At 33.7% G+C, this 14,581-nt stretch overlaps 1 long non-coding RNA gene across 1 annotated transcript; it reads left to right on the forward strand.

Moving 5' to 3' along the window:
* Window positions 1–1,445: 1,445 nt before the first annotated feature.
* Window positions 1,446–3,457, forward strand: LOC126671572 (uncharacterized). Its single transcript, XR_007639053.2, has 3 exons — window positions 1,446–1,516; window positions 1,610–1,663; window positions 2,661–3,457. It is a non-coding gene; the product is annotated as an uncharacterized LOC126671572 (long non-coding RNA).
* Window positions 3,458–14,581: the final 11,124 nt, after the last annotated feature.

Raw genomic sequence — 14,581 nt, forward strand, 5'->3', positions numbered from 1 at the left:
CGTTTCACCTATTTAGCAATTTAAGCCAAACGTTTACAAACGTTACAAAATAAATGCAAGCGTTTCACCTTTCTAGAAATTTAAGCTAAACGTTTACAAATGTTACGAAACAAAACCAAACATTTCTCCTTTTTAGAGATTTAAGCTAAACTTTTACAAAGGTTACGCAACAAATCCAAACGTTTCACCTTTTCAGCGATTTAAGCCAAACGTTTACAAATAGTACGAAACAAATCCAATCCAAACGTTTCCCCATTTGAGCTATTTAAGCCATACGTTTATAAACGTTTGGTTTTGTTTCGCAACGTTTGGCTTAAATCGCTAAAAAAGTGAAACGTTTGTATTTGTTTCGAAACGTTTGTAAATGTTTGGCTTAAATCGCTAAAAATGTAAAATATTTGGTTTTGTTCTGTAACGTTTGTAAACGTTTAGCTTAAATTGCTAAAAAGGTAAAACGTTTGGTTTTGTTTTGTAAATTTGTAAACGTTTAGCTTAAATCGCTAAAAAGGTGGCTTAAATTGCTTAAAAGGTGAAACGTTTGGATTTGTTTCGTAAGGTTTGTAAACGTTTGGCTTTAATCGCTAAAAATGTGAAACGTTTGGTTTTGTTCAGTGACGTTTGTAAATGTTTGGCTTAAATTGCTAAAAAGGTAAAACACTTAGATTTGTTTCGTCCCGTTTTTAAATGTGTGTGGCTTAAATTGCTAAAACGGGGAAACGTTTGGTTTTTTTTCTTAAATTTGTAAATGTTTGGCTTAAATCTCTAAAAAGGTGGCTTAATTGCTAAAAAGGTGAAACTTAGATTTGTTTCGTAACGTTTGGCTTAAATTGCTAAAAATTTGAAACGTTTGGAATTGTTTCGCAACGTTTGTAAACGTTTGTCTTAAATACCTAAAAATGTAAAATGTTTGGATTTGTTTCGTAACATTTGTAAACGTTTGGTTTAAAGCGCTAAAAAGGGGAAACGTTCTTATTTGTTTCATAACGTATGTAAATGTAATACCCCGTGTTTTTCCGGCTTGTTCCGATGATTTTTTCGATGTGTTTCGGGTTGGTCCTTGGTGGTTTGGTTCCTTGAAACCATGGTTTGGTTTTGATGACCTTCGGTGTGTTGTTTTGATTAGGTCCTGAGCCTTATCGAATAAGTGTTTATGTGTTTTCACGATATGACATGCTTTAGTAAAATGTCAATATCTCTTAATTGCACCGTCGGATCGGGCCGCCGTTCGGATATATTGTTCCTGAGAGGATTTAATAAAATCTGGTCGGTCGGATTATGTTCTTATTGAGTTCGCGGGCGTGAAATATAGTTAGCGGTCGCTAACTAATGCTGTTGAAGTTCGCGGGTGCGAACTATACTTAGCGGGCGCGAACTTACACTGTTCAGTTCGCTGTTTTTCTATTTAAAGACCCCTTATTCGACCTAAACTCTTTTTCTTCGACTTTTAAAACCCTAAAACGGCTGGAGTCATATTCTAACTCATTTCTATCAACTTTCCTCTCAATTTTAATCCTTTGTAAGTGTTTTTAATCGTTCCTTTGTGGTTTTATCTTTAGTTCATCAATTCTAGTAATTCTAAATCCTATAGCCTATATGTGCGTGATTGTAGGCTGATTTGGGTTGATTGATTTCTGGGTTTTATTGTTCTTAGTCTAATCAAAAGGTATGTGGTTCTAATCCCTTCTTATGTCGTGTAGAGATTGCTAGATTGTTGTATGGATCTATACTTTGGTGCTTCGGCTTTATATTTTCTATTTTGCTTTGATTCCAAATTCTGGAAATATGTTTTATAAACTGTTTTGGTCATATAAAAGAAGTGAGTTTACTTTGGATTGTTCGATAATCAATGGTTGAAATGGTATATTAGTTGGGGTGATTTTACAAAGGTTTTATGGCCTTTTAAGTTGATATTTAAGATCTGAGTTTGAGCTTTTAAAAAGTGTTTAAAATCTTTTGTGATTTCATTTAAGGTGGCTCATTTAAGTGATGTATACTTTGGGTGAAACTTGCCAAGTGTTGGCAAGCTATATGGCTGATTGTTTCTTATGGTTATATGGGATTGTTAAGCTATGGGTTGAGTTTTTATTACAAATAACTTTAGTTTATTAAAAGGATTTGAATTACTTTGGTTTTACTTTGGATTATACTTTGGCATATGTTTGGGTCGGGATAGACTTGGATCGCCCAACATGTTGTGTTGAGTTATACTGCAGTTAAGGCTAACACACTACTTTGGGAAACTCTTTGGTTTTAAAGGTTATTTTTGGTTATGGATATTGAGTTCCGCTTGCAATTATTATTTTATCAAATCATATCTTGGGATTATAAACTATGGTTTATATTTTGATAAAATGGTTGGGTCGGGTTAGACTTGGGTCATCCAACATGTGAGGTTAGCTTTGTAGTTACCGGTAACTCGGCTAACCCACTTTTTGGAAATTACTTGGTTTATTATTTAATAATTGTTTTGAATAATATTTTATGAAATGGATTTTAAAACGGGAACTCAATAGACTTGACTTGTGTTGTTTATTAATTAATTGAGTACTATGTTTACTCTGGTTGGCTTCACCTTGACTTGTTGTTTGTGCTAGTCCTATGTGGTGTCTAGTACTCTCTAGAGTTAGGGTTCGTTTTAATAATTATTTATTTGTGTTTAGACTCGTCGACTGTTCGTGCTTTTGAGGCGAACCGAGTCTAGGTTGCTTGCCAGGAGTTTTCACGTGGATTAGCAAGCAGTGAGTTTGTACTTATTATTTACCGCTTTATTAAGTAAATTGTTATTTTAATATTAAATATATATTGTACGTATATTTCGAACTGTTTTTATATTATGGCTCTTAGTTGGAACATGCTACCTAATGGGCATCATTAGGACTGCGTGCGCACCTGTAAAGATCTGGGTAAGGTATTGTGTTATTGTGGTAACTCGGTGTGAGCATAGCTCTCGGGACCAGTAGAGTAACTCGGTGTGAGCCTAGCTCTCGGGACTGTGGATATGGATTAAGTGCGGTCGGTGGTAACTCGGCATTGGGCTCAGCTCTCGGGACCAGGCCAATTGGATTATGGTTATATTAGTATTGTGGATTAGGGTTCCAACTATTATTCGTAATGTTTATATTAAATGTTTTAAACGGTTTTAAAGGTTTTCCACTTGATAAATGTAAATAGTGGTATAAACTCATCTCAGTATTATCTGACCCCGTTGTTTTCCCAATTTTCTCAGGGTTATGATCTGAGAGAGTCTGGTGATCTCCGCATTTACTTTTTCCTCGGAGGTTCTATTTATTTTTGATAAACTGTAAAACTGTTTTATTCTTAGACCGCAGTAGTAACTAGACGTCCTTATTATTATTATATATTTTATCGGATTGGTGCGACTAGTTATTTTTCTCTGGCATGTTATATGGTTATTCCGGATTATTTATGTTACGCCTATTTTTAGACTCAGAATTGGATAAGCATGTTATATTAATTGTTTTTATATTATACATGCTAGATTTAGGCTGAAGTCTCGGTTGCCCCCGAGCATTGGTTTTCTGCAGGTTTATGTGTTATTATGTTAAACGAAAGGCTAGCTACGGGTTTTGGTACTACATTACCCATACCCTAGCGCCGGTCGCGATTCATGAAAATGGGTCGTGACAAACTTGGTATCAGAGCTTTGGTTTCAAATCAAGGCCTTTTAAATGTTATGTGTTTGTTAGTTTGGCATGATAAGTGATGTCGTGTCTTAGGAACTACTGCGGAATTAGGATTCGTGTCTTGTCTTTTAAAAACGTCATCTTTTGTTTTCAAACTCTCAGCCTACATCCTATAGGTGATGTCTGTCAGTCTTTATTTGGTGTTGATGTTATGATTGACAATTTATTTCACTTGGATGTTACTTGCTGTGTTTTATCATGTTGAGGTTATTTCACTTGGGTGATTTTAGTTGCTTCTGATTTCTCGGGAAATCTTTTGTTGATGATGTTTTCTAAACTCATACTTGGGTATGATGTTGTTTGATAAATTTTGGCGTTTATGCCTGATACGATTTAAAATATATGGTATGGTTACGGTTATTTTACATGATGTGTTGAATTACTTTCGCCTTATTAATAAAGTACATTTTGGCTTTGGCCTCGATTTTTGATTTTAAATATGATCGTATGTTGGGCGTTAGCCTTGTATTTCTATTAAAGAGATTTTGGGTTAAACTTTAAAACGTGTTTTGTGGTCATATATGGTTTGACCACATGTTTCATTAAGAGTTTTCATTAAGAACTGTGGTTTTGTTTTAATTTGTGTTTTGAGACAGAATCAAAAGAGAAGTTTGAGTTTAATTCTTTAAAACTTTGATTTTTGGTTAAGTTGCTTGTAAAAACAATTTCCTTGTGTTTTAAATTTTTAGTGTTACGGAAATGGCTGTTTCAGATTAAGGATTTTTCATTTGAGTTTTTAAATTGCCGTTTAGTGGTTGGGTTAAGTTGAGCTCTCAATTTTCAAAGGATGGAAATTTTATTCAATTTTTTTGGATTTACAAATGTTTTGAATACGTTTATTAAATGGTTGTTTTGGGTTCGACTTGGGTCACCCGAATTAAGGAGTTGAGCTTGGTAGTTGTAATGACTCGGCTAGCTCGATGATTCTATGATTTGAGATACTTAGGTATCTGTTTTAAAGCAATTGATTACTAAGAAGAGACTTCTACAGAAAATGATTTTGTTTTAACCGTGGGGCTCAACAAAATTTGGAAGTTTTTGTATTTGACTTTTCAATTTCAAAATAAAATTTGAAGCGTATTGTTAAAGGATGATATTATTGTAAGTTGATTTTGATACAAAGATTAAAGCTTGTTGTAGCATGTCTTGATAATTGTTTTAAGAATGATTGAGTTGTTTTGCTGAATGGCATGGTTGCATGGCTTATAATTTACAAATTTGGTATTCCTTAGAAATAATTTGCGTTGTATAACTTGCTTGTCTGTTGGACTAAGTTGATTGTTTTTGTTTTGTCTCTTTGTGCGGTGTAGCACGTGAGAGGATTTAACCACGTGGCCATGGTTGACTTACCTCGATGTATGGTTTGGCCTTTGAGTAAGACCTTCATTTAGACTATGTTCGCCTTGTTCGGTTTTGCTCTTGTTTCGTGGATCGAAACCTTTGGGTTTCGATGTCAAGGAAGACGAGGGGAGTATTCCTATGAAATGGTTGATGGTTTCTATTATCCTGAAAGGATATTGAAATTTCTTAACCGAGAAGATAGATCAGTGTATTAATACACTAGTGTTTCCATCAAGTCTGATGATGCGATGCGGGAGCTGGCGTTAAATTTTGTAGGAACTTTTTGATGTGTTATTTCTTTGGGAATAAGCTCAGTATAAATTGAGGTTAGTGGGATATCTTATATGATAGATTTGTAATGAAGTTATTAGGATGAGTTGTCATATAGCATCAAGTGTTGCTAGGTTGCAAGTAAGGAATTTGAGAAATATTTTGAGGTTATCGAGTGCACATCTCACAGAGTGTAACGTCTAGCAAATATTTTATTGAGAAGTTGATTTCAAAGGTTGAATTGTTAAAATATTTGAAATGTTTTCAACACGTAATTGTGCCCAGACATATCATGAACATGCATTTTGAATGTCACGAATAGATTTGCATTGAACACTGAGTATGTTCACTAAATAAAAGATAAATTAATAATTGATACACGCATAATAGTACATGCATCACGTGCATAGAAATGATTAGGGTTGGATACAACTCTTTGGGGATGAGAGCTGTCATCACCCTGGTGCACAATTATGAAAAAGGGATTTTATCGATAAAGTATTTTGAGAAAGATATTGTGAAACGAACTCGCGAGTGACATTGTGATATATTTATTTATAAAGTTGTTGGATTTCAAATGATTATGAAACTGTTGCCGAAAGGTAGCTAGACAAATACTCTGTGATGATGATGATGGTTTTGGATGTTTATGTTGTGAGATAATGGTCTGTAGAATCAGGATCTTATGGTTATGAGTAAGACGATTTTGAGGTTTCGCTCGAGACATAGTTGTGCCAAGTGCGGTTTATGGTTAGAGTCAGACTAGGAAGAGTCCATGATAATTTTCCGATTTGTGATTTAAGGATTTGTGAATCAAGGATATTGGTTATGCTCATGTGTGTGTATACACTGTATTTTTTAAAAAAGAAACCTTATCTTTTTAGATTGAAATTGTCCAAAGTATTTTGGTGTACTGATATAAAGGTATGTTTATAAACAAGAAATTTATATTGCTTATTTTGCATTTCTGAGGAAAAGGAGAAATTTTGTTACAAATTGATTCAAAAGGAATTTTTTTTTCGGTTGAACGATTCTTCAAATAGTGTTTTGTTTGAGAAAAATTTAGGAGCAACTTAAATTTTGGATGTTTGGAACATCAATGTGTATTTTGAATACAGGGAAATTTTCCACAGTTTGACTTTTACGAGAAAAGTATAATCTATTTAAAAGTGTTTTAGTAATTTTGATTTAAAGAGAACATAATTTTGTCAGTTGAACTGTTTCATAAATTTGTAAAAGTATATAAAAGTGGGGAACCTTTCGGATTCAAATATGTGGATATTTTGAAAATTTCCAAGGGTTTGTAAAACCGATGGTTTTTTTTCAACGGTAAAGGTATTTCAATTTCGAATAAAAAAAGGAGGTGTAAGACGTAGAGTCTTTTAAACAAAGTGGAAATTTTTCTGTATATAAAATATTTGGTATTAAATTTTTTTATAACCACAGGAGTTAGTTTCGAGCATAACTAACTATCCGGTCGTAGTAAACTGGTCGTTTTGATCTCTCGTTGTATACGAGGCCGTAGTCAATTGATTGAATAATTTTGAGGATTTGAGTTCGATTTGGTTATATGAGATTTTTGATTTAAAAATCGAAATCGCGGTTAATAATTTTCGACAACCATGAATAGTTGATCGATTTTGTTATATATGATATTATCATGATGATGGATAGCGTTGGGTAAGTTATTGCACCCTTGGTGAGGGCGACAAAATTTTATGTTGTCAGATGCAGTCAATGTTCAGAGTAGTCGTGGCGTTATGTTTCTGAGTGATTGGAAGAATCATTATAATGGATATTGTTTATCATTGATATAGAAATTTATTTTATTATCATGAGAGAGGTTCGCTTTTCTTTAAATTGCGTTATGAGTTTTTGTGTTGTTGATTCACAAGTTAATAGATTATCGAGCTAGTACTAATCGTTCAGATTAGATGATTATTATAATGCTTGTTTTGGAACCGAAATATTATATGAAGTTTTTGGGTTTTGTTTTCGGTCATTTTGATGTAGAGATGCTATAAGTAAAAGGAAGTAAGTGTTTATGATAATAGATTTTATCAGCTATGTTGCAGTGTTATTGTCTTGTTTGAGGCAAAAGAGTTTGGAGTTGTAGAACTATAGTTGAGTTTAAAGCTTAACCATGCGTTTGATATTGAGGATTTTATATTAGATGAGTTTCGAGCTGGTTTTGGAAGCCACTCCGGTATAGGAACATGGTAACTCTCAGTTGAATAAATTGTGTTATTATTAGTTGGAGCATCTATTGCTAGAAATATAATTTGGTGCTTATGTGCGTTGTGATCGCTTATATTGCGAACCAGTGTCGGTTATGAGATTCGAGATTGGTTCTTAATCATCCCAATTATATCAGCCGAGTATTGTGTAGTAGAGTTGTTTTATCTTAGTTGATCACACTTAAAGTTGCGTGTTTTTTTTTTTGCCTAGTGGAAGTTGTGTTGGTACTTTGGTGACCTTTGAGTATGTTCGTTATCTTTTTGCAACTGAAGGTATGGAGTTGTTTTGAGGGACAACCTGTTGAGTTTTGCTTACACGTGTGCGTAGGTCGTTGAGCATGAAATACCTTTGGCTACATTTGGGTTGGTTGAGAACTATTCTTTGATGACTGAGGTCGTTTGCAGTTTCGTTGTTTTTGTTATCCCGGTTTATGTTGGGTATCTTGTTGGTGCGTTTTAATCTCGGTTATGTGCGTCTTGTTTAACTAGACGTGTAGCTTTATTTTATATGGTACATCGGTTGTTGTGTTTTAAATTCGAGGACGAATTTTATATAAGTTGGGGAGAATGTAATACCCCGTGTTTTTCCGGCTTGTTCCGATGATTTTTTCGATGTGTTTCGGGTTGGTCCTTGGTGGTTTGGTTCCTTGAAACCATAGTTTGGTTTTGATAACCTTCGGTGTGTTGTTTTGATTAGGTCCTGAGCCTTATCGAATAAGTGTTTATGTGTTTTCACGATATGACATGCTTTAGTAAAATGTCCATATCTCTTAATTGCACCGTCGGATCGGGCCGCCGTTCGGATATATTGTTCCTGAGAGGATTTACTAAAATCTGGTCGGTCGGATTATGTTCTTATTGAGTTCGCGGGCGCGAAATATAGTTAGCAGTCGCTAACTAATGCTGTTGAAGTTCGCGGGTGCGAACTATACTTAGCGGGCGCGAACTTACACTGTTCAGTTCGCTGTTTTTCTATTTAAAGACCCCTTATTTGACCTAAACTCTTTTTCTTCGACTTTTAAAACCCTAAAACGGCTGGAGTCATATTCTAACTCATTCCTATCAACTTTCCTCTCAATTTTAATCCTTTGTAAGTGTTTTTAATCATTACTTTGTGGTTTTATCTTTAGTTCATCAATTCTAGTAATTCTAAATCCTATAGCCTATATGTGCGTGATTGTAGGCTGATTTGGGTTGATTGATTTCTGGGTTTTATTGTTCTTTGTCTAATCAAAAGGTATGTGGTTCTAATCCCTTCTTATGTCGTGTAGAGATTGCTAGATTGTTGTATGGATCTATACTTTGGTGCTTCGGCTTTATATTTTCTGTTTTGCTTTGATTTCAAATTCTGGAAATATGTTTTATAAACTGTTTTGGTCATATAAAAGAAGTGAGTTTACTTTGGATTGTTCGATAATCAATGGTTGAAATGGTATATTAGTTGGGGTGATTTTACAAAGGTTTTATGGCCTTTTAAGTTGATATTTCAGATCTGAGTTTGAGCTTTTAAAAAGTGTTTAAATTTTTTTGTGATTTCATTTAAGGTGGCTCATTTAAGTGATGTATACTTTGGGTGAAACTTGCCAAGTGTTGGCAAGCTATATGGCTGATTGTTTCTTATGGTTATATGGGATTGTTAAGCTATGGGTTGAGTTTTTATTACAAACAACTTTAGTTTATTAAAGGATTTGTGTTACTTTGGTTTTACTTTGGATTATACTTTGGCATACGTTTGGGTCGGGATAGACTTGGGTCGCCCAACATGTTGTGTTGAGCTATACTGCAGTTAAGGCTAACACACTACTTTGGGAAACTCTTTGGTTTTAAAGGTTACTTTTGGTTATGGATATTGAGTTCCGCTTGCAATTATTATTTTATCAAATCATATCTTGGGATTATAAACTATGGTTTATATTTTGATAAAATGGTTGGGTCGGGTTAGACTTGGGTCATCCAACATGTGAGGTTAGCTTTGTAGTTACCGGTAACTCGGCTAACCCACTTTTTGGAAATTACTTGGTTTATTATTTAATAATTGTTTTGAATAATATTTTATGAAATGGATTTTAAAACGGGAACTCAATAGACTTGACTTGTGTTGTTTATTAATTAATTGAGTACTATGTTTACTCTGGTTGGCTTCACCTTGACTTGTTGTTTGTGCTAGTCCTATGTGGTGTCTAGTACTCTCTAGAGTTAGGGTTCGTTTTAATAATTATTTATTTGTGTTTAGACTCGTCGACTGTTCGTGCTTTTGAGGCGAACCGAGTCTAGGTTGCTTGCCAGGAGTTTTCACGTGGATTAGCAAGCAGTGAGTTTGTACTTACTATTTACCGCTTTATTAAGTAAATTGTTATTTTAATATTAAATATATATTGTACGTATATTTCGAACTTTTTTTATATTATGGCTCTTAGTTGGAACATGCTACCTAATGGGCATCATTAGGACTGCGTGCGCACCTGTAAAGATCTGGGTAAGGTATTGTGTTATTGTGGTAACTCGGTGTGAGCATAGCTCTCGGGACCAGTAGAGTAACTCGGTGTGAGCCTAGCTCTCGGGACTGTGGATATGGATTAAGTGCGGTTGGTGGTAACTCGGTATTGAGCTCAGCTCTCGGGATTAGGCCAATTGGATTATGGTTATATTAGTATTGTGGATTAGGGTTCCAACTATTATTCGTAATGTTTATATTAAATGTTTTAAACGGTTTTAAAGGTTTTCCACTTGATAAATGTAAATAGTGGTATAAACGCATCTCAGTATTATCTGACCCCGTTGTTTACCCAATTTTCCCAAGGTTATGATCTGAGAGAGTCTGGTGATCTCCGCATTTACTTTTTCCTCGGAGGTTCCATTTATTTTTGATAAACTGTAAAACTGTTTTATTCTTAGACCGCAGTAGTAACTAGACGTCCTTATTATTATTATATATTTTATCGGATTGGTGCGACTAGTTATTTTCTCTGGCATGTTATATGGTTATTCCGGATTATTTATGTTACGCCTATTTTTAGACTCAAAATTGGATAAGCATGTTATATTAATTGTTTTTATATTATAACTGCTAGATTTAGGCTGAAGTCTCGGTTGCCCCCGAGCATTGGTTTTCTGCAGGTTTATGTGTTATTATGTTAAACGAAAGGCTAGCTACGGGTTTTGGTACTACATTACCCATACCCTAGCGCCGGTCGCGATTCATGAAAATGGGTCGTGACAGTAAACATTTGGCTTAGATTGCTAAAAAGGTGAAACGCTTGGATTTGTTTCATAATGTTTGTACACGTTTCTCTTAAATCACTAAAATGGGGAAACGTTTTGATTTGTTTCGTAATGTTCGTAAACGTTTGGCTTACATCGCTAAAAAGGTGAAACGTTTGGATTCGTTTCATAACGTTTATAAACGTTTGGCTTAAATCGCCAAAAAGGTGAAACGTTTGGATTTGTTTCGTAATGTTCGTAAACGTTTGGTTTAAATTGCTAAAAAGGTGAAACGTTTGGATTTGTTTCGTAACGTTTGTAAACGTTTGGTTTAAATCTCTAAATAGGTGAAATACTTGGATTTGTTTCGTAACGTTTGTAAACATTTGGCTTAAATCGCTAAAATGGGGAAACGTTTGAATTTGTTTCGTAATGTTTATAAACGTTTGGCTTAAATCACTAAAAAGGTGAAACGTTTGGTTTTGTTTCGTAATGTTTGTAAACGTTTGGCTTAAATTGCTAAAAAGGTGAAAAGCTTTGATTTGTTTCGTAACGTTTTAAATGTTTGCATTAAATCGCTAAAATTGAGAAATGTTTGGATTGATTTTGTAATATTTATAAACGTTTGGCTTAAATCGCTATAAAGGGAAAACTTTTGATTTAGTTTCGTAATATTTTTAAATGTTTGGCTTAAATCGCTAAAAAGGGGAAACTTTTGAATTTGTTTCGTAACGTTTATAAACGTTTTGTTTTGTTTTGTAACGTTCGTAAACGTTTGGCTTCAATCGCTAAAGGGGAAATGTTTGCATTTGTTTCGCAATTTTTGTTAACATCTGGCTTAAATTGCTAAAAAGGTGAAACGCTTGGATTTGTTTGGCAACGTTTGTAAACGTTTAGCTTAAATCGCTAAAAAAATGAAACGTTGGATTTGTTTAGTAACATTTTAAAGTTTTGGTTTTGTTTCCTAACGTTTTTAAACGATTGGCTTAAATTTCTAAAAAGGTGAATAGTTTTGATTTGTTCTGTTACGTTTGCAAACGTTTGGCTTAAATTGCTAAAAAGGTAAAACGTTTAGTTTTGTTTCATAATGTTTGTAAACGTTTGGGTTCAATCGATAGAAAGGTGAAACGTTTGGATTCGTTTTGTAACGTTTGTAAAGGTTTGGCTTAAATTTCTAAAAAGGTGAAAAACTTGTATTTGTTTCGTAAGCTTTGTAAAAGTTTGGCTTAAATCGCTAAAACAAGTGAAACATTTGGATTTTTTTCGTAACGTTTCAAATATTAGGTTTTGTTTCGTAACGATTCTAAACGTTTGGCTGAAATTGCTAAAAAGGTAAAATGCTTTGATTTGTTTCGTAATGTTTGTGTTTGACTTAAATTGCTAAAAAGGTAAAACGTTTGGATTTGTTTCGTAACGTTTGTAAACGTTTGGCTTAAATTGCTATGAAGATGAAATGTTTGGATTTGTTTTGTAATGTTTTAAACGTTTGGTTTTGTTTCGTTGCATTTGTAAACGTTTGTCATAAATCGCTAATAAGGTGAAATGTTTGGATTTGTTTTGTCACGTTTGTAAATGTTTGGCTTAAATCGCTAAAAAGGTTAAATGTTTGGTTTTGTTTCGAAACGGTTGTAAACGTTTGGTTTTGTTTTGCAACGTTTGTAATTGCTTGGCTTAAATCGCTAAATAGGTGAAACATTTGGATTTGTTTCGTATCGTTTGCAAACATTTGGCTTTAATCGCTAAAAAGGTGAAACGGTTGGATTTGTTTCGTAATGATTATAAACGTTTGGCTTAAATCGCTAAAAAGGTGAAACGTTTGGTTTTGTTTCGTAACGTTTGTAAACGTTTGGCTTAATTAGCTAAAAAGGTGAAACGTTTGGTTTTGTTTCGTAACGTTTGAAAACTTTTGGCTTACATTTTTAGCGATTTAAGCCAAACGTTTAAAACGTTTCACCTTTTTAGCGATTTAAGCCAAACTTTTACCAACGTTATGAAACAAATCCCAACGTTTCATATTTTTAGCGATTTAAACCAAACGTTTACAAAAGTCACGGAACAAAACCAAACATTTACAAATGTTACGAAACAAATCCAAACATTTCATATTTTTAGCGATTTAAGCCAAACATTTACAAATGTTACGAAACAACACCAAACGTTTCCCTTATTAAGCGATGGAAGCCAAACGTTTGGATTTAAAACGTTTGAAACGCTTGAATTTTTTTCGTAACGTTTGTAAACGTTTTGCTTCAATCGCTAAAAAGGTGAAACATTTGGATTTGTTTCATAACGTTTGTAAACGTTCGGCTTAAATTGTTAAAAAGGTGAAATGCTTGGATTTGTTTCGTAACGTTTGTAAACATTTGGCTTAATTCGCTCAAAAGGTGAAACGTTTGGATTTGTTTCGTAATATTTGTAAACGTTTGGCTTAAATCGCTAAAAGGGTGAAACGTTTGGATTTGTTTCGTAAAGCTTGTAAACGTTTGGCTTAAATCGCTAAAAAGGTTAAACGTTTGGATTTGTTTCGTAACGCTTGTAAACGTTTGGCTTCAATCTCTAAAATGTTTAAACGTTTGGATTTGTTTCATAACATTTGTAAACATTCGGCTTAAATTGCTAAAAAGGTGAAATGCTTGTATTTGTTTCGTAACGTTTGTAAACATTTTGCTTAATTCGCTAAAAAGGTGAAACGTTTGGATTTGTTTTGTAACGTTTGAAAACGTTTGCCTTAAATCGCTAAAAAGGGGAAACGTTTTGATTTGTTTCGTAACGTTTGGCTGTAATCACTAAAAATGTGAAACGTTTAGATTTGTTTCATAACGTTTGTAAACGTTCGGCTTAAATTTTTAAAAAGGTGAAACACTTGGATTTTTTTTCGTAAAGTTTGCAAATGTTTGGATTAAATCGCTAAAAATGTGAAACATTTGGATTTAATTCGTAAAGTTTGCAAACATTTGGCTTAATCGCTAAAAAGGGGAAACATTTGGATTTGTTTCGTAACCTTTGCAAACTTTTGGCTTAAATCGCTAAAAAGGTGAAACATTTGGATTTGTTTGTAACGTTTATAAACGTTTGGCTTAAATAGCTAAAATGGGAAAAAGTTTGGATTTATTTCGTAACGTTTGTAAACGTTTGGCTTAAATAGCTAAATAGGTGAAATGTTTGGATTTGTTTTGTATCGTTTGTAAACGTTTGGCTTGAATCGCTAAAATGGGGGAACGCTTGGATTTGTTTCGTAATGTTTGTAAACGTTTAGCTTAAATCGCTTAAATGGGAAAGCATTTGGATTTTTTTCGTAATTTACGTAAACGTTTGGCTTAAATCGCTAAAAATGTGAAACGTTTTGTGTTGTTCTGTAACGTTTGTAAATGTTTGGCTTAAATCGCTAAAAAGGTAAAATGTTTGGATTTGTTTCGTAACGTTTACAAACGTTTGGCTTAAATCACTAAAAAGGTGAAATGTTTGGTTTTGTTTTATTACGTTTATAAACGTTTGACATAAATCGTTAAAAATGTGAAACGTTTGGTTTTGTTTCGTAACGTTTGGAAACGTTTGGCTTAAATTGCTAAAAAGGTGAAACGCTTGGATTTGTTTGGTAATGTTTGTACACGTTTGGCTTAAATTGCTAATATGGGGAAACGATTGAATTTGTTTCGTAACGTCTGTAAACGTTTGGCTTAAATCGCTAAAAAGGCGAAACGTTTGGACTTGTTCTTAATGTTTGTAAACGTTTGGGTTAAATTGCTAAAAAGGTGAAATGTTTGGATTTGTTTCCTAACGTTTGTAAACGTTTGGCTTAAATCGCTAAAAAGGTGAAACACTTGCATT

This window comes from Mercurialis annua, linkage group LG3 (genome assembly GCF_937616625.2).
Source record: "Mercurialis annua linkage group LG3, ddMerAnnu1.2, whole genome shotgun sequence".
NCBI lineage: Eukaryota > Viridiplantae > Streptophyta > Magnoliopsida > Malpighiales > Euphorbiaceae > Mercurialis > Mercurialis annua.